Source organism: Triticum aestivum, chromosome 5A, assembly GCF_018294505.1.
Source record: "Triticum aestivum cultivar Chinese Spring chromosome 5A, IWGSC CS RefSeq v2.1, whole genome shotgun sequence".
NCBI classification, from domain to species: Eukaryota; Viridiplantae; Streptophyta; class Magnoliopsida; order Poales; family Poaceae; genus Triticum; species Triticum aestivum.
The window spans coordinates 304,851,107-304,871,882 of record NC_057806.1 but is presented as its reverse complement, the minus strand read 5'-3'; positions in this window follow the sequence as shown (position 1 = coordinate 304,871,882).

Here is a 20,776-nt window from a genome sequence, read left to right as displayed (position 1 = left end):
CCAGTGCTGATTCTTCTGGATATATGCAAGGATTTCCATGTGTATTGCGATGCTTCTCGCTTAGGACTTCGAGGTGTACTTATGCAGGACAGAAGAGTTCTTTCATATGCCTCATGTCATCTTCGATCGCATGAGTTGAATTATGCCATGCATGATTTGGAGTTAGCAGCCGTAGTGCATGCGCTCAAGACCTAGAGACATTTTCTGATTGGAAACAGATGTGATGTGTACACGGATCACAAGAGTTTGAAGTACATTTTCATGTAGAAGGAGCTGAATCTCAGGCAAAGGAGATGGTTGGAGCTTATAAAGGATAATGATATGAAGTTGCACTATCACCCAGGAAAGGCCAATGTCGTTGCAGACGCTTTGAGCCAAAAGAGTTATGCCAATACCCTCATAAGCGAAGGCTTGCCACAGGAGTTAGTTAACGATCTCATGGAACTTTGTTTGGAGATAGTTCCAAGAGGTTTCGTGGCAACAACGGAGGTTCAGTCTATGTTATTGGGAAAGATTCGAGAAGCTTAGAAGGAAGATAAGGAAATCGCTGAGATAAAGGAGAAGATGAGCAAGGGAAAAGCTAAGGGTTTCCGTGAGGATGAGGACGAGACTTATGGTTTGAGGATCATATATATGTGCCCAATAATGCTAAGATTAGGAAGTTAATACTCCAGGAAGCTCATGACTCGCCATACTCAATTCACCCCAGAAACACCAAGATGTATTTGTATTTGAAGGAACGTTTCTGGTGGACAGGAATGAAGAAGGATATTGCCGAATATGTAGCAGTATGCGATGTATGTTAGAAAGTGAAGCCAGAACATCAGAAGCCAGCAGGATTATTACGGCCTATGCTGATACCTAAATGGAAGCGGGAGAAGCTTGGCATGGATTTCATTACTGGGTTACCTAGGACCCAATCGGGATATGATTCTATCTTGGTAGTAGTTGATCGCTTGACCAAAGTGGCTTATTTATCCCAGTGAAAACCACCTATACAAGTGCGAAGTTGGCCAAGATATATATGACCAGGATCGTATGTCTGCATGGAGTTCCGAGGACCATCGTATCATGTAGAGGAACACATTTTACTTTGAAGTTTTGGCATCAGTTGCACCAGACTTTGGGAACCAGGCTAGAGTTTAGTACATCTTTTCATCCGCAGACATATGGACAAACCGAGAGAGTCAATCAGATTTTGGAGGACATCTTTAGAGCTTGTGCGCTAGATTATGGATCTATTCGGGTTGAAAATTTACCTTATGCAGAGTTCTCATACAACAACAGTTGTCAAGCTAGTTTGAAGATGGCGCCTTTCGAAGCTTTGTATGGGAAAAGGTGCAGGACACTGTTGATGTGGGATGAAGTTGGAGACCGTCAGTTATTTGGACCGGACCTAATTAAGGAGTCTGAAGAAAAGGTTAAGTTGATTCGAGATAGACTGAAGGTGGCTCAGTCCAGGCAGAAGAGTTATGCAGACAACAAACGAAAGGAGGTAGTCTACGAGATCTGAGACAGAGCATATCTACGTGTGTCACCGCTCCGAGGAGTTAAACGATTTAGAGTTAAGGGAAAGTTAGCCCCGAGATTTGTAGGACCGTACCGAGTTTTGGAACTTATGGGAGAGGTTGCCTACAAGTTGGAATTACCCGAAGGATTGTCAGGAGTTCATGATGTGTTTCACGTTTCCCGGTTGAAGAAGTGCCATTCAGAGATGGTCGATATTCCTCTGAGAGATACAGTGCCCCTGGAAGCAATTCAGTTGGACAGTGATCTAACCTACAAGGAGAAGCCAGTCAAGATTCTTGACTTTGCCAGCCGAGTTACACGCAGCAAGGTTATCAAGTTTTGCGAAGTTCAGTGGAGCCACCATACCGAGGATGAAACCACCTGGGAACGAGAAGAAGACCTATGGAAAGACCACCCGCACCTATTTTCTAGCCAACCTGAATCTTGAGGGCGAGATTCATTTTAAGGGGGGTAGGTTTGTAACATCCCAAAATTTTCAATTTGGATGTTATACATAGGTCATCATATGCATATCATATTTTATTTGCATTTTGGTTATAATCCTAGAAATCTTAAGCAACTCAAGGACCCAAGGAGAGAGTTGGAGATTTCATAAATTTTCATATTTGAATTTTCTCAAATTTGAAAAGAGGATCAATTTGGTTTTAATATTTTTCTCTCCAAATATTCCCAATATTAAAAATAAAAGAGAGAAGACAATATGACTTCTTCAAAAAGAGAGGAATATTGGAGGAACAACTTTAAAATCAAATATATATTTTATTTGGATTTTATTTGATATTTTATTTGAATTAGAAAAATATGCATTTTTGAAAATTGCATTTTTAGGCCAGAAAAATGTTCACTTTGTTCTAAATATTTTATTTAGACGGTGAAAATTATTTTTTGGCATTTTTAGAATATTTTTTTATAATTTATTAGAATTTTTCTTCGGCGGAATTTGTTTTTTTTTAAATTCCGCCCGACTTGACCAAAGGCCTAGCCGAGCCGGGCCAAAGCCCATTCCCGCGCCGCCTTCCTCGCGCCGCCGCCGTCTCTGGCACGGACGCCGAGGAGGAGTCCGAGACGGACTCCACCTCGGGTCGGCCCCTCCTCCAAGCCGCCGCCCCTCCCTCGGCCTTTATATGCCGCCCAGCCGCCGCCCTCTCCTCCCACCCCGAGCCGCACTACAGCCACCGTCCCCGAGCCGCGCCGCCCGCTGCCGTTGTTGCTCGCTGCTGAGCCGCCGCGCTACAGCTTGCTGTCGACACCGCCGCCCCGCCTCACCGTTGCTCGACGCCATCGTCATCAGATCTCGTCGGATCTCGTCGCCGCCGGTTTTCTTTGTTGGACCAGTAGAACCGACAAAACCGTCCCCGGTTTTTTCGTTAGATCGATTCGATTTTTTCGGTTTTGCTAATTAGCGAACGTTCACTCGAACGTCTCTGTTCACGATCGTGTTCGTTCTTTCGTCTCTGTTAGTGAACGTTCGTTCGATAGTCTTTTTATTTTTCTTTTATTTTCGGCTAGGGACCTATCCGCGATTATTTTATCACAGATTAGCCCCTTATCTTCAAACTCTCGCAACTTTTTGCTTGTTTATCCAAATCCAATAAAACCAATGCCAGAATCTTAGTATCGAACCCCTCTTTCCAGATAATCAACTTGAACATGGTTTTGACAAATTAAAATTTGGTTTCAAGGAGGTTTGAATTTGATCTTCTTTTGATCGTGGTTTGAGTTTCGTAGCTCCGATTTGATTGATTCTTTTTGCAAATCGAAGCACTTCAGTTGAACTTTCAATTTGGACTTTCTCATCTAAGTTATACCCTTGCATCTATGCTTGGGTGCTTATGTATGCTATTGTTTGTTTGCGATAGAATTTCCGGAGTGCAAAGCGTGCTACTACGAGTCTCTAGGGTTTGCAGATCGTCGGCAAGGCAAGTAACACTTTGATCATACCCCTTATTACCCAGTTTTTTATGCACTAGTTCAATCCTCAAACACTGCATGGTTAGGACTTGAATATTTGTGGGTGCTCAGAAGTAGTGATGAGGTAGAACCTATTGTCTTTATTTCAAACCTTGGGAGTTACTTCTACGTTATGCTTATACTACTATGCTATTCTTGTAGACGTGGTTTGGTTTGAGTGATCCATGAAAGATGTGATAGTTTTAATTAATGGTTAACTTAAGGTGGCTACTTTAATACACATATGGGTGGATTGGTTGAGGCCCCCTGGAGCACCCAGTGGTTGTCTGGGCACCTAGAGCAATCCAGAGCCGTCCTGGGAAATCCTGGAGTACCCGTCTGGTCATCCTATGGTTTGCCACCCAGGCTCGAAGGGATCATAAGATTATTCATGCTAGAAACTTCCGTGTGCAGCCACAAGCCAATATGGGCTCTGGCATAGTTGAGTAAGTTGTGGGAATCCTTTCCATGATGGGCTAGCAGATGTAGGGGATTGTAGGTGTACCGGCCTATCTATCGGTTACAGGGACCTCTTCAGAAAGACTATGTCTCGGTCATCCATTTCTCAAACATCATGTAGTGCAAGAAATCCAATGGAGGAGATCGAGTCTTGTGGGGAAAAGTGCGCAAACCTCTACAGAGTGTACAAACTAATCATGGTTAGCCGTGTCCCCGGTTATGGACATCTTGACTATCTGGTACTTGAATTATTATATTGATCTCATCACTCTTAATTAATGTTGTCGGGTTGTTAATTACTTCTTAATTGGGATTGAGTTGGAGGAACCTTCTCAATGTTTATCAACCAACTTTATAGTTAAACAAAATTTATTCCTTTGCAATAGGGAAAAATTTGCTTTACGCAAACATGATAACCATAGAGCCTCCACCAGCCATATATGCATGTAGTGATAGCATTTATTCTTATTCATTGTTCTACAGTGTTATTTTGCCATCATATTTCATGTGCTGGCCCGTTTCGGGCTGCAACGTATTATGTTGCAGACTTTTCAGACGAAGAGTAAGGTGCGCTAGGTTGTTGTTTTGCACTCAGCTGTGCCGTTGGAGTTGATGGACTCACTTTTGCCTTTGAAGCCTTCCGCTGTTATCTTCATTAGATGGCCTTCAGCCATATTATTGTAATGAGTACTCTCTTTGAGATATTCGATGTAATAAGTGTGTGATTGCACTCTGTTATAAACTCTCCAGGTATTGTGTGTGTCAGCATTACCGGTCCATGGATGACACTAATGCATAGAGATTCGACCGTTTGAGGTTGGGTCGCTACAGATCTTGGAGGAGCACCTCGCCATCGAGGCCACCGTTGACGCCTCGCGCGCCGATGCCGTGACGCGGTTGTCTGCTTTGAACGACAGTTCGTGGCGTTTTCTTGAGGCCACCGTCGGTGCCTTCAATGAAGACTACGAGGTGTTTTCTCAGCATGCACGTGCTTACCTCATCTCGAGAGCCAACAGGTTGGTGCCCGTAGCGGTCAAGCAACTCACCACTACAACGAGGGCACCCACGATGCGGAGGCCTTGCCCTCTTCCATGTCCAAGGATCCAATCGTCATCGATATCTCTGACAATGAGGAGTAGCTTGTCTTATTAGCTCACTATAAGGACCCATGTTCGGTTTGCTAGCTACTGCCTTTCCTTAACAAATTCTAGAGAATTGTGCTATCTACTTTTACCATGCAATCTTCTGCTATAGTGTATAAGTTCTATATGTCGTGCAATGTGGTGTTCAGTTAACTGCTTGGTTCAATTCTACAAATGTGATATTCAATTCTTCAGGGTGCAATATTTCCAAGTTGTTAAGCATGCTTGGTTTGGTTAACTATCTGATCTTCTATTAGGAGTATGTTATATTGTGCAATGTGGTGCTCAGTTAGTGTTTGGTTCCTTTATTGTGGTGTTTAGTTAACTGCTTGGTTCAGTTCTGCAATGCAATGTTCAATTGATGTGGCTGCATTCTCTTATTGTATACCATGTGAGGAATAAATCGAATTTGGCTGCACCTAATACATGAGAAACATATACAAGTGCTATATTTCATAGTTCTTAATCATGCTTGGTTTGGATAAATGGGTTTTCCATGTGGCTTGAATTAATATGATGAATATGCAATGTGCTTATTTATCATCAACACATTTTACTGATAGCATGCGAACCCTTAGTTAACCTGATGACTAACTACCTTATATGTGTTGCGGGGTAACAATGGGAAACACAAAGGTTTACAAGATCATACTAACTATTATACCTTGACTTTTTCTATTCCTTTGCCCCGTTTCCAATATAGAGAAGATATTTATACACATCCTTGTTTTCGGGCTTCACTGATGATTACCTCTTGATACGTCTCCAACGTATCTATAATTTTTGATTGCTCCATGCTATATTATCTACTGTTTTGAGCAATATTGGGCTTTATTTTCCACTTTTATATTATTTTTGGGACTAACCTATTAACCGGAGGCCCAGCCTAGATATGTTGTTTTATGCCTATTTCAGTGTTTCGAAGAAAGGGAATATCAAGCGGGGTCGAAATGGAAAGAAATCAACCGGAGAAGTTATTTTTGGAACAAAAGCCACCGGATAGACTTGGACTCCACGTCAGGAGATACGGGAGGTGCTCACGAGGGTGGGGGGCGCGCCCCCTGCCTCGTGGGGCCCCCGTAGCTCCTCCGACGTACCTCCTGCACCCATATATACCTACGTAACCTAAAACTTCCAGAACGCACAATAGATCGGGAGTTCCGCCGCCAGAAGCCTTTATAGCCACCGAAAACCAATTTAGACCCGTTCTGGCACCCTGCCGGAGGGGGCAATCCCTCTCTGGTGGCCATCTTCATCATCCCGGTGCTCTCCATGACGAGGAGGGAGTAGTTCTCCCTCGGGGCTGAGGGTATGTACCAGTAGCTATGTGTTTGATCTCTCTCTCTCGTGTTCTTGAGGTGATACGATCTTGATGTATCGCGAGCTTTGGTATTATAGTTGGATCTTATGTTTCTCCTCCCCCTCTTCTCTCTTGTAATGAATTGAGTTTCCCCCTTGAAATAATCTTATCGGATTGAGTCTTTAAAGATTTGAGAACACTTGATGTATGTTTTGGTGACCAACTTGCGGGTTCCGCCCATGAACCTATGCATAGGGGTTGGCACACGTTTTCGTCGTGATTCTCTGGTAGAACTTTGGGGCACTCTTTGAGGTCCTTTGTGTTGGTTGAATAGATGAATCTAGATTCTATGAAGCATATCGTATAATCATGCCCACGGATACTTGAGGTGACATTGGAGTATCTAGGTGACATTAGGGTTTTGGTTGATTTGTGTCTTAAGGTGTTATTCTAGTATGAATTCTAGGGTTGTTTGTGACACTTATAGGAATAGCCCAACGGATTGATTGGAAAGAATAACATTGAGGTGGTTTCATACCCTACCATAATCTCTTCGTTTGTTCTCCGCTATTAGTGACTTTGGAGTGACTCTTTGTTGCATGTTGAGGGATAGTTTTATGATCGAATTATGTTAGTATTGTTGAGAGGACTTACACTAGTGAAAGTATGAACCCTAGGCCTTGTTTCCTAGCATTGCAATACCGTTTACGCTCACTTTTATCACTTGTTACCTTGCTTTTTTTATAATTTCAGATTACAAATACCTTTATCTACCATCCATATACCACTTCTATCACCATCTCTTCGCCGAACTAGTGCACCTATACAATTTACCATTGTATTGGGTGTGTTGGGGACACAAGAGACTCTTTGTTATTTGGTTGCAGGGTTGCTTGAGAGAGACCATCTTCATCCTACGCCTCCTACGGATTGATAAACCTTAGGTCATCCACTTGAGGGAAATTTGCTACTGTCCTACAAACCTCTGCACTTGGAGGCCCAACAACGTCTATAAGAAGAAGGTTGTGTAGTAGACATCAAGCTCTTTTCTGGCGCCGTTGCCAGGGAGGTGAGTGCTTGAAGGTATATCTTTAGATCTTGCAATCGAGTCTTTTAGTTTCTTGTTTTATTACTAGTTTAGTTTATAAAAGAAAACTATAAAAAATGGAATTGAGTTTGTCTCATACGCTTCACCTTTTTAATATCTTTCGTAAGTATGATGGAAAGGAAAACTGTGCTCAAGTGCTAGAAGAAGAAATCTATAAAATGTTTGGCACTAAATATTTGAATGATGAGCATGATTGCAATGTTGTTAGTATGAATTCCTTGAATATCTATGATGCTAATGATATGCAAAGCCACAAGCTTGGGGAAGCTATGTTTGATGAAGATGATATTTTTTGTTCCCCAAGTTTTGATGAGCAAATTTATTATGATGAAAGCATGCCTCCTATCTATGATGATTATTGTGATGACACGTATGCTTTAAAGAATAATGATAACCGTGAAACTTGTCATCTTGATCTTAATTTTCAATCACATGATAGTTATTTTTTTGAGCTTGCTCCCACTATGATTCATGAGAAGAATTTTGCTTGTGTGGAGAGTAGTAAATTTTCTATGCTTGTAGACCATGAAAAGAATGCTTTAGGTGCTGGTTATATTGTTTAATTCATTCATGATGCTACTGAAAATTATTATGAGGGAGGAATTGCAATAATATCAAGTTTCCTCTCTGTGTGCTTAAAATTTTGAAGTTATGCTTGTTTTACCTTCCTATGCAAGTTGATTCTTGTTCCCACAAGTTTTTTGCTCACAAAATCCCTATGCATAGGAAGCATGTTAGGCTTAAATGTGCTAGTCATATTCTTCATGATGCTCTCTTTATGTTTCAATTCTTATCTTTTATGTGAGCATCATTGACATCATCATGCCTAGCTAGGGGCGTTAAATGATAGCGCTTGTTGGGAGGCAACCCAACTTTATTTTTGTTCCTTGCCTTTTGTTCCTGTTTAGTAATAAATAATTCATCTAGCCTCTGTTTAGATGTGGTTTTATGCTTTTAATTAGTGTTTGTGCCAAGTAGAACCTTCGGGAAGACTTGGGGAGAGTCTTGTTGATCATGTTGTAAAAAACAGAAACTTTTGAGCTCACAAAAATTGCTGCCATTTTTATTTGGAGAGTGATATTTAGTTAATTCTTTTTGAATATGATTAATAGATAAATTACTCAGGTCCAGCAATTTATTTGAGAATTTTATGAGTTCCAGAAGTATACGTTTGATCCAGATTACTACAGACTGTTCTGTTTTTGACAGATTCAGTTTTTCTTGTGTTGTTTACTTATTTTGATGAATCTATGGCTAGTAAAATAGTTTATAAACCATAGAGAAGTTGGAATACAGTAGGTTTAACACCAATATAAATAAAGAATGAGTTCATTACAGTACCTTGAAGTGGTGATTTATTTTCTTGTACTAATGGAGCTTACGAGTTTTCTGTTAAGTTTTGTGTTGTGAAGTTTTCAAGTTTTGGGTAAGGATTCGATGGATTATGGAATAAGGAGTGGCAAGAGCCTAAGCTTGGGGATGCCCAAGGCACCCGAAGCTAATATTCAAGGATAGCCAAGAGCCTAAGCTTGGGGATGCCCCGGAAGGCATCCCCTCTTTCGTCTTCGTTCATCGGTAACTTTACTTGGAGCTATATTTTTATTCACCACATGATATGTGTTTTGCTTGGAGCGTCAATTTATTTTGTTAGGATTTGCTTGCTGTTATTTAGAACAATGTTTTTCATCTTTTATTTCAATAAAAGTGGCATTGATAGCCTTTACTATGCCTATTTTAGAAGTCTACATGTTGCTTGAAAACAGAAAGTTTACCGCTGTTGCAATAATTCCCTAGAAAAGTCAGAATGTGATAAAATGTTGAAACCTTTTTAATATTAAGCTCTGATAAATTTACTACAGTGGGAATTTTCTTTCATAATTTTTGGAGTTAGGGAAGTATGGATGTTGCAGCATTCTTTACAGACTATACTGTTTAGGCAGATTGCTGTTATGTTTGCATTGTTTGCATATGTTTGCTTATTCAATGATTCTATTTGAGGATAGGACTATTAAATATGAAGAGGCATTTAGTATGAAATTTTGAGTAATAATTTTAGTGATTTGCTACAGTAGAGTATGATAAGGTTTTTGCAATAGTTTATACTTACTTATCTCACGAGTCCTTGTTGAGTTTTGTGTGGATGATGCTTTTGAGATTTAGGGAGACCATGATATGAGAGGAATTAAGGAGACACAAAAGCTCAAGCTTGGGGATGTCCAAGGCACCCCAAGATAATATTTCAAGAATTCTCAAGCATCTAAGCTTGGGGATGCCCCGGTTGGCATCCCACCTTTCTTCTTCAACAATTATCTGTTAGTATCGGTTGATCCTAAGTTTTTGCTTCTTCGCTTGATGTTTGCTATTCTTAGAATGTCATTTTATTTTTCTTTGCTTGCTGTTTGAATAGAATACCAAGATCTGAAATTACTAAATGTTATAGAGTCTTCACATAGTTGCATAATTATTCGACTACTCATTGATCTTCACTTATATCTTTCGGAGTAGTTTGTCATTTGCTCTAGTGCTTCACTTATATCTTTTAGACCATGGTGGTAGTTTTATTTTGAAGAAATAGATGAACTCTCATGCTTCACTTATATTATTTTGAGAGTCTTAAATAGCATGGTAATTTGCTTAAAATCCTAATATGCTAGGTATTCAAGAATAATAAAATTCTCTTATGAGTGTGTTGAATATTATGAGAAGTTTGATACTTGATAATTGTTTTGAGATATGGAGATGGTGATATTAGAGTCATGCTAGTTGAGTAGTTGTGAATTTTAGAGATACTTGTGTTGAAGTTTGTGATTCCCGTAGCATGCACGTATGGTGAACCGTTATGTGATGAAGTCGGAGCATGATTTATTTATTGATTGTCTTCCTTATGAGTGGCGGTCGGGGACGAGCGATGGTCTTTTACTAACAATCTATCCCCCTAGGAGCATGTGCGTAGTACTTTGTTTCTATAACTAATAGATTTTTGCAATAAGTATGTGAGTTCTTTATGACTAATGTTGAGTCCATGGATTATAAGCACTCTCACTCTTCCGCCTTTGCTAGCCTCTCTAGTACCGCGCAACTTTTGCCGGTACCATAAACCCACCATATACCTTCCTCAAAACAACCACCATACCTACCTATTATGGCATTTCCATAGCCATTCTGAGATATATTGCCATGCAACTTTCCATCATTCCGTTCATCATGACACGCTTCATCATTGTCATATTGCTTAGCATGATCATGTAGTTGAAATTGTATTTGTGGCAAAGCCACCATTCATAATTCTTTCATACATGTCACTCATGCATCATTGCATATCCCGGTACACCGCCGGAGGCATTCATATAGAGTCATATCTTGTTCTAGTATCGAGTTGTAATCATTGAGTTGTAAATAAATAGAAGTGTGATGATCATCATTCAATATAGCATTGTCCCCCCCCAAAAAAGAGAAAGGCCATAAAAAAGGAAAAGACAAATAAAAATAAAAATAAAGGCCAAATAAAAAAAGGGAAAGGCCAAATAAAAAATAAAAAAATAAAAGGGACAATGCTACTATCCTTTTTACCACACTTGTGCTTCAAAGTAGCACCATGATCTTCATGATAGAGAGTCTCCTATGTTGTCACTTTCATATACTAGTGGGAATCTTTCATTATAGAACTTGGCTTGTACATTCCAATGATGGGCTTCCTCAAAATGCCCTAGGTCTCCGTGAGCAAGCGAGTTGGATGCACACCCACTAGTTTCTTTTGTTGAACTTTCATATACTTATAGCTCTAGTGCATCCGTTGCATGGCAATCCCTACTCACTCACATTGATATCTATTGATGGGCATCTCCATAGCCCATTGATAGGCCTAGTTTATGTGAGACTATCTTCTCCCTTTTTGTCTTCTCCACAACAACCATTCTATTCCACCTATAGTGCTATATCCATGGCTCACGCTCATGTATTGCGTGAAGATTGAAAAAGTTTGAGAACATTAAAAGTATGAAACAATTGCTTGGCTTTTCATCGGGGTTGTGCATGATTTAAATATTTTGTGTGGTGAAGATGGAGCATAGCCAGACTATATGATTTTGTAGGGATAGCTTTCTTTGGCCATGATATTTTGAGAAGACATAATTGCTTTATTAGTATGCTTGAAGTATTATTATTTTTATGTCAATATGAACTTTTGTCTTGAATCTTATGGATCTGAACATTCATACCACAATTAAGAAGAATTACATTGAAATTATGCCAAGTAGCACTCCGCATCAAAAATTCTGTTTTTATCATTTACCTACTCGAGGACGAGCAGGAATTAAGCTTGAGGATGCTTGATACGTCTCCAACGTATCTATAATTTTTGATTGCTCCATGCTATATTATCTATTGTTTGGGGCAGATTGGGCTTTATTTTCCACTTTTATATTATATTTGGGACTAACCTATTAACCGGAGGCCCAGCCCAGATTTGCTGTTTTATGCCTATTTCAGTGTTTCGAAGAAAAGGAATATCAAACGGAGTCGAAAAGGAACGAAATCAACTGGAGAAGTTATTTTTGGAACAAAAGCCACCGGATAGACTTGGACTCCATGTCAGGAGATACGGGAGGTGCTCACGAGGGTGGGGGGGGGGCCTAGGGCATGCCCCCCTGCCTCATGGGGCCCCCGTAGCTCCTCCGACGTACCTCCTGCACCCATATATACCTACGTAACCAAAAACTTCCAAAACGCACAATAGATCAGGAGTTCTGCCACCAGAAGCCTCTGTAGCCACCGAAAACCAATTTAGACCCGTTACGGCACCCTGTCGAAGGGGGCAATCCCTCTCCGGTGGCCATCTTCATCATCCCGGTGCTCTCCATGACGAGGAGGGAGTAGTTCTCCCTCGGGTCTGAGGGTATGTACCAGTAGCTATGTGTTTGATCTCTCTCTCTCTCGTGTTCTTGAGGTGATACGATCTTGATGTATCGCGAGATTTGGTATTATAGTTGGATCTTATGTTTCTCCTCCCCCTCTTCTCTCTTGTAATGAATTGAGTTTCCCCTTTGAAGTAATCTTATCTGATTGAGTCTTTAAAGATTTGAGAACACTTGATGTATGTTTTGGTGACCAACTTGCGGGTTCCGCCCATGAACCTATGCATAGGGGTTGGCACACGTTTTCGTCGTGATTCTCCGGTAGAACTTTGGGCCACTCTTTGAGGTCCTTTGTGTTGGTTGAATAGATGAATGTGAGGTTGTGTGATGCATATCGTATAATCATGCCCACGGATACTTGAGGTGACATTGGAGTATCTAGGTGACACTAGGGTTTTGGTTGATTTGTGTCTTAAGGTGTTATTCTAGTACGAACTCTAGGGCTATTTGTGAAACTTATAGGAATAGCCCAACGGATTGATTGGAAAGAAAACTTTGAGGTGGTTTCGTACCATACCATAATCTATTCATTTGTTCTCCGCTATTAGTGACTTTGGAGTGATTCTTTGTTGCATGTTGAGGGATAGTTTTATGATCCAATTATGTTAGTATTGTTGAGAGGACTTACACTAGTGAAAAGTATGAACCCTAGGCCTTGTTTCCTAGCATTGCAATACTGTTTACGCTCACATTTATCACTTGTTACCTTGCTGTTTTTATAATTCCAGATTACAAATACTTTTATCTACCATCCATATACCACTTCTATCACCATCTCTTCGCCGAACTAGTGCACCTATACAATTTACCATTGTATTGGGTGTGTTGGGGACACAAGAGACTCTTTGTTATTTGGTTGCAGGGTTGCTTGAGAGAGACCATCTTCATCCTACGCCTCATATGAATTGATAAACCTTAGGTCATCCACTTGAGGGAAATTTTCTACAGTCCAACAAACCTCTACACTTGGAGGCCCAACAACGTCTATAAGAAGAAGGTTGTGTAGTAGACATCAAGCTCTTTTCTGGCGCCGTTGCCGGGGAGGTGAGTGCTTGAAGGTATATCTTTAGATCTTGCAATCGAGTCTTTTAATTTCTTGTTTTATCACTAGTTTAGTTTATAAAAGAAAACTATAAAAAATGGAATTGAGTTTGTCTCATATGCTTCACCTTTTTAATATCTTTCATAAGTATGATGGAAAGGAAAATTTTGCTCAAGTGCTAGAAGAAGAAATCTATAAAATGTTTGGCACTAAATATTTGAATGATGAGCATGATTGCAGTGTTGTTAGTATGAATTCCTTGAATATCTATGATTCTAATGATATGCAAAGCCACAAGCTTGGGGAAGCTACGTTTGATGAAGATGATATTTTTTGTCCCCCAAGTTTTGATGAGCAAATTTATTATGATGAAAGCATGCCTCCTATCTGTGATGATTATTGTGATGACACGTATGCTTTAAAGAATAATGATAACCATGAAACTTGTCATCTTGATCTTAATTTCAATCACATGATAGTTATTTTTTTGAGCTTGCTCCCACTATTATTCATGAGAAGAATTTTGCTTGTGTGGAGAGTAGTAAATTTTCTATGCTTGTAGACCATGAAAAGAATGCTTTAGGTGCTGGTTATATTGTTGAATTCATTCATGATGCTACTGAAAATTATTATGAGGGAGGAACATATGCTTGTAGGAATTGCAATAATATCAAGTTTCCTCTCCGTGTGCTTAAAATTTTGAAGTTATACTTGTTTTACCTTCCTATGCAAGTTGATTCTTGTTCCCACACGTTTTTTGCTCACAAAATCCCTATGCATAGGAAGCATGTTAGACTTAAAAATGTGCTAGTCATATTATTCATGATGCTCTCTTTATGTTTCAATTCTTATCTTTTATGTGAGCATCATTGACATCATCATGCCTAGCTAGGGGCGTTAAACGATAGCGCTTGTTGGGAGGCAACCCAACTTTATTTTTGTTCCTTGCCTTTTGTTCCTGTTTAGTAATAAATAATTCATCTAGCCTCTGTTTAGATGTGGTTTTATGCTTTTAATTAGTGTTTGTGCCAAGTAGAACCTTTGGGAAGACATGGGGAGAGTCTTGTTGATCACTTATTATGATAGGGTTTCATGATATGATACTTAACCCTCTCTTTCTTCATTTACTTAATTCTATGAGAGCTCATCAAAATTGGCTAGTTGGCATGCATGATACTAGCTATGATACCCCCTTACTATCAGCCTAGCAAAGAAGGTGTATAGATCATTTGTGCGTTGCTTTGTGAGTTTTCATCCGTTTGTTCGAGAAGCGGGGAGAAGTTTCAAACATTTCGGCCGCGAGGTGCACTGGCATAGGACTAGTTGGTATTTTAATTACAGGAAATTCAGATGGAATTCGGACATCATAAAAATCGATCCGTGTCCTCTCACGACCACATAGAAAAAATTTGGTAAAGTTTGGCACGAGTTTTGATGACCGCTCCTTCCAAACCGGAGCACCTCACATGAAGGATCATGGTTTTCCAAAAGGAGACGTGTCAATTCAAACTCCTGTGGCCGGTGACTTCATCGTTTGGCCTCATAAAAATTTCCACGGTACGCAATCAGCATTATACCACGGGTTTGATTTTCTGGCGCATTTCAGGTATCGTTAGGTATATTTAAGACATTTTTTGAGATTAATGTGCATTTTGTGCATAAAAATAAAATTACAACCGGAACTACATGTGTTGTCGAAAGGGATGAGGATCGCCGTTCGATCTGGGACATCCAATGGTGCAGACGTACGATCCGTGGGGTTTGGGTTCTGGCCAATCAGAAAGCATGACTCAGATCATGGGCGGGGTGGCGGGGTTTAGTCGGTAGACGGCTTTCATCAACGAACCGTGTGCTATTTGCAAACCAGATTGCATATTTTTGTTCACACATACTGTAGTGAGATCAATTGAGTGTGATGCCTCTATGATATAATAATAATAATAATAATAATAATAATAATAATAATAATAATAATAATAATAATAACAAAAAACAGTTCATATTCATTGCCTGGCCTGACAGCATATGAAGGTCAACATATTAATGGTTCTTACATCAACAGAAAACCGGGCATAACTAACAAATTCAGTACACGTGGCAATTCTAAATTGAACGAATTAAGTTGCAGGTTAGGTATAAAGACTAGTCTGATGGCTTAATTCCCATGTACAAGGGGAACTGGGATCATTAAGTTGACCCCGAATGAACTTGGGGTTTTTGATGATTTTACGCTACTCAGTTACATGGGTGCATGATCCCTTGGTTGGCAACTCATCATATTCATCGTACTCGTCCTCATCGGCAACATCGTCGACACCCAGTACCCTTCTCTCCCCATGCATCGCTAAATGGCAGTTCTTATGCAAGGGGTCTTCCACAAAGAAAATCTGGGTTGCATCGCTGGCAAGAATGAATGGGTCCGCGTGATATGCCATCGTTGTCCTGTTAACACAGGTCTTCCTGTACTCATCAATCCTTACCTGACCAAGAGGGATCCATGCGCACCTGAATAATGCCACCTTAACTTTCACATAGTCAAGCTCCCAAATCTCTTTGATGGTTCCATAGTATACCCTTTTATCAGCTTTATTTATAGTCACGCATTCTATTTGAACAAAGCTGTTCTGAAACAAGGTCTTCTGATCAGGTTCCTCAGTGTAGAACATGTATCCATTTATGTCATATGCTTGGTACGTCAACACTGTAGGTGATGGCTTTTGTGCCAACCACGTAGCAATGTCATCGATGGATCCTTGTGCCAAACGATTCTTCAGCCATTTGGTATAGTTCTTAGTGTGCTCCTTCATCTCCACATATGGTGAAGGCACCATTGGTAAGAAGCTTTGGCATATCTCCTCCAAGTGTTCTTCAGCATAAGTGATGAGAACTGGGCTGTTAAGCAGTATCGTCAAATGGGCTTTCTCTGCCAATTCTCTGGGTGCAACAATTTGCATGCCAGCAAGGACCTGCTTACCTTTCAGCCTTCCCTCATGGAGAGAGAGGGGCAAACCTATAGGTCTTTGTTTCATGTACTCGGCGCAAAACTCAACCACCTCCTCCACGATATAACCTTGTAGGATGCTTGCCTATGGATGGCTTCGGTTCCGACAAAAGCACTTCAGTATCCCCATGAACCGCTCGAAGGGATACATGTTGCAAAGAAACATAGGACCATAATACTTTATCTTGTCGACAAGGTGCACAGTGAGATGGACCATGACATCAAAGAATGACGGTGGGAAAAACATCTCTAGGTTGGACAATATTCTTGAAATATCATCTTGCATATGATCCAACTCTTCAGGATTTACAACTTTCTGCCATAGTTGGTTGATGAAATCATAGAGGTCAATGAGTGTGTTTCTTATATCTTTGTCCATCAGATTCCTGGTGACCATCGGGAGAATCTGTGTCAACATTACGTGGCAATCATGTGACTTCATGTGTCCTAGCTTCATTTTACCTAAGCTCACATCCACGAGACTTCTGATGTTTGCGTAGTAGGAAGAGGGTGTCTTAACTGACAACAAATAGGTGAAGAACTGTGTTGCTTCTTTTGTGCAGAAATTTTAACTTTGGCGAGCTTTGATGAATTTGTCATCATCTTCTCCTTCACTCTTGCGTTTTGATTGATCAACAAGCACTGGTATGTGTCGGTCCTAAACAAACGGTTTTTAACCCCTTTCCGCGACGGCATTTGGAACTGTCGCCAAGTGAGTGTGGGCGATAGGGGTGTTTTCCCACACGACCCAAAAACCATCGGGGATATGCCCTCCTGGCACACACGCTCAGGAAAATGAGGTCGTGTGTGACCGACGAGCGCTCAAATACGGAAATACGTATAGTAGAGCTAAAAATACAATTATAGGGCGAAATTGTTTCCGGTCACAAGTACATCCCACACAGTCAGTCCCTGCTAAATGTTTCCGTTTGTATATACATCCCACACAGTCACTCCAAGAAATGTTTCCGTTCACAGGTACATCACACACAATTTTTCCCATTAAATCGTTTGCGTTATTGAATGTATCACACACGGTCCATAGAAGAAACTATGTGGCAAAGGTTGTCCATCACACACAGTCTTTATGTGGTAAACGTTTGCGCAAGGTGGCCGAACGCAAACCATTTTCAAGAGAAAGTCGTGTGTGATTGTTCATTGATCCAACATGGTTTATTCCTAGAAACTGTGTGTTGCCTGAGGTCATCATCCATGGTATTTTTTCAACAACCGTTTGCAATAGCAAAACCCAATTAGCAGGCTAATTAGCCATTAGCATGCTAATTGCCCTATTATTAATAATCCATTTATTAATTTAATTTACATTCATATTAAGGACATAATATATTTCATTTCCATATTAAGGAAGCAGAATTTCATAATTGAAATACATCAGAGTACAACATGATATAGCTTCAGCACTCAGCTACCCCATTACAACAACTGCACCAGCACCAAGTTTCACATGCAACATGTAGAACCTTTTGAAATTAGCATGATAGACGGTATATAGACAGATGCATCTCATGTGGATAATTGCTGAAGCAGAAGGCGAATATTGAGCCTTCATTCATGTTGAAGGTCTTTGCAACTCTAGGCCAGTGCCTATGGATGATTGACTGTCTGTCCTTCGTCCTCTTCAGGAACACTTCAATGTTGAACCATGGGTGTTATATGAAAACCTTCCTCGCCTCCTGACCATGGAGGTGGGTTGAGAGGTAATCATTAGTGAACTGCTTTGGAAAGGCCTAAAAACAAGGATGTGCATAAATATCTTCTCTATATTGGAAATGGGGCAAAGGAATAAAAAAGGCAAGGTATAATAGTTAGTACCATCTTGTAGTGAACTGATGTCTTCTTCATTGTGCAGACAAGATCTTGTTGTTTTTTGTCGCTAATTTCTTTATCCTAACAATCTTTCTGAGTTTCTTGATTTGATTGATATTCATGGACAACTCATTTCCCCATATGCAAAAAGGGTCAAACAGTGGGTCAAAATCTCTGACAGCAGGACCTACATGTGCAAGACCAAATTGTTAAAAACCAAAATATTAGAATGGTTCCTGCAATTGCACAATAATGTGCTATTAGAAAACGGACCATGCACGTGCTAACCTCGATTGTAAACCTCAGTGCTTCCCATTGTTTCCCTGCAACACATATAAGGTAGTTAGTCATCAGGTTAAATATTTACTACAGCCAAATGCAATTTATTCCTCACATGGTATATAATAACAGAATGCACCCATAACTATTGAACATCGCATTGCAGAATTGAACCAAACAGTTGACTAAACACCACAACACAAATGAACCAAACATTAACTGAGCGCCACATTGCACAATGTATAACCAAACCAAGCATGCTTGAAAACTTGGAAATATAGCAATTGTATTTGTTTATCATGTATTTTGTAAAGATAAATTCGATTTATTTCTCCCATGGAAGACAATACAAAATTGCAGCCTAAAGAATTGAACATCACATTTGCAGAATTGAACCAAAAAGTTAACTGAAGACAACAACTAATTAAGAAAACAATTAATAAGTGAGGACCGCACTGCACGACATGTAGAACATATACACTAGAGCAACAGATTGCATGGTAAAATTAGATAGCACAATTCAGTAGAATTTGTGAAGGAAATGCAGGAGCAGCACATGCAACGGGTAAATCGAGCATGCTTAATCGACGTGGCTAGCAAATGGCAAGGTGCTCCTCCAAGATCTGGGGGTCGGCACGAATGGCAGCCATCGCGACCTCATCTGCGCGTGCGGCCGCGATTTGCTTCTCCGCTGCCAAATGCTCCTTGAGATCCTGGCTGTACTGCGTGCACCATGGCTTAGGGTCGCGCTTATTTGGTGGAGGGGTCGGTCATTTGGGTGGAAGGTGTCATGCTTGCGCCGACGGTCGGGGCGTGTGGGATGTGGAACGAGGAGGAGGATGGGGGTCGGGTGTGGATTACCTGCCTGGATAGACGAGGCCGAGCAGCATGAAGGAGGGTCGTCGACGAGGAGGCAGCGCTGCAAGCAAGGAGTGCAGGTTTCAACTTGGAAAGGAAGGCGGAAACGGGGGAAATGTGGCTTTTGGTAAGGGGGAGGGGGCGGGGAGGTAGATATTTCCGCGGAAGCCGAAACTTTGGAATCGCTTCAGCGAAAAAACTAGCATGCAAAGTGTCATCAGACACAGTCCCTTATTCAGAACTGTGTACGATATGTGAACATCACAAATGATTCAGATAGCTTAACCCGTGTGTGATGACTTTAAACGTCAAAATTTTTGGTTCGAATTTCCCTGGTTACAGTGGTCATGCACGTCATTGCATAATTTGGGTACACAAAGGAGACTAACTTCTTAATCGAACAAGTTCAGCAATTAAATAGATCTAGCTGACCTAAAAATCACTCTAACAAATTAAAGACCGACGCTCTTAATTAAACAAAACAAAGAGTACTACTACGGCTGGTGCTCGTCGATCTCCGCCGCCGCCTCCATGTCTAGCTCGCGCCCGACGGTCTCCTGGAAAGGGGCTCCATGGCATCCATCACACCATACTCGGCAAGCATCTCGCCGTCCACTTCTGCCATCTCTTTGGAAAAGGCCGCCATGAGCTAGGCATGGGCGGACGAGATCTGGGCTTGGACGGGCGCCGTCGTCGCAAGGTATGCGGCGGAGGAACGAACGGCTGCTCGAACACTCTCGACGATTGCCAGCTCTTCGGCTGTGGGTTGCCAACCGTTGTCGGAGAAGCTTCATTCGATTTGTGCGGTGACCGCCGGGAGCTGGGTGTGGGCGGCCTCGACATGGTCGTGGGGGCCTCCATCAGGGCTAAGGCCGCCGCTGCGGAATGGACAGCTATTGTGCCACTCTCGCCAGTTGTTATCCCCAAGCCAGATGTTGCTGCCGCCACCTAAGAAGCAACAACGGCAGTTTGGGCTGCCATGGCCGCCCGGTCGCAGATTGCGGCTGCGCTCATGCACCTTGTTAGCACGTGCATGGCAGCTGCGGGCGCGCTCTCGCCGGAGTGGGCCATTGAAGTTGCCCTCACGACGTGGGTCCATGTGCCCATCTTTCACCGGTGACGATTGATCAGTGAAATGATATTTGGGGAGCGAGCTCGTGTGCTTGATACGCCGGCTGTGGACTGTAGCCGACGCACCTTCGCACGTAAGTCATAGGCGTACTATATGCCGACGGTGCTCCAGGATTTTTTGTGTTGCATCTCACATGGTTGGTGATAATAAATTGTGTGCGATCTACTTGATTTTTCATCTTGATTTGAATTACATAATGGGGTCACAGCGGCAATGGACAGTGTTTGAATTGCTT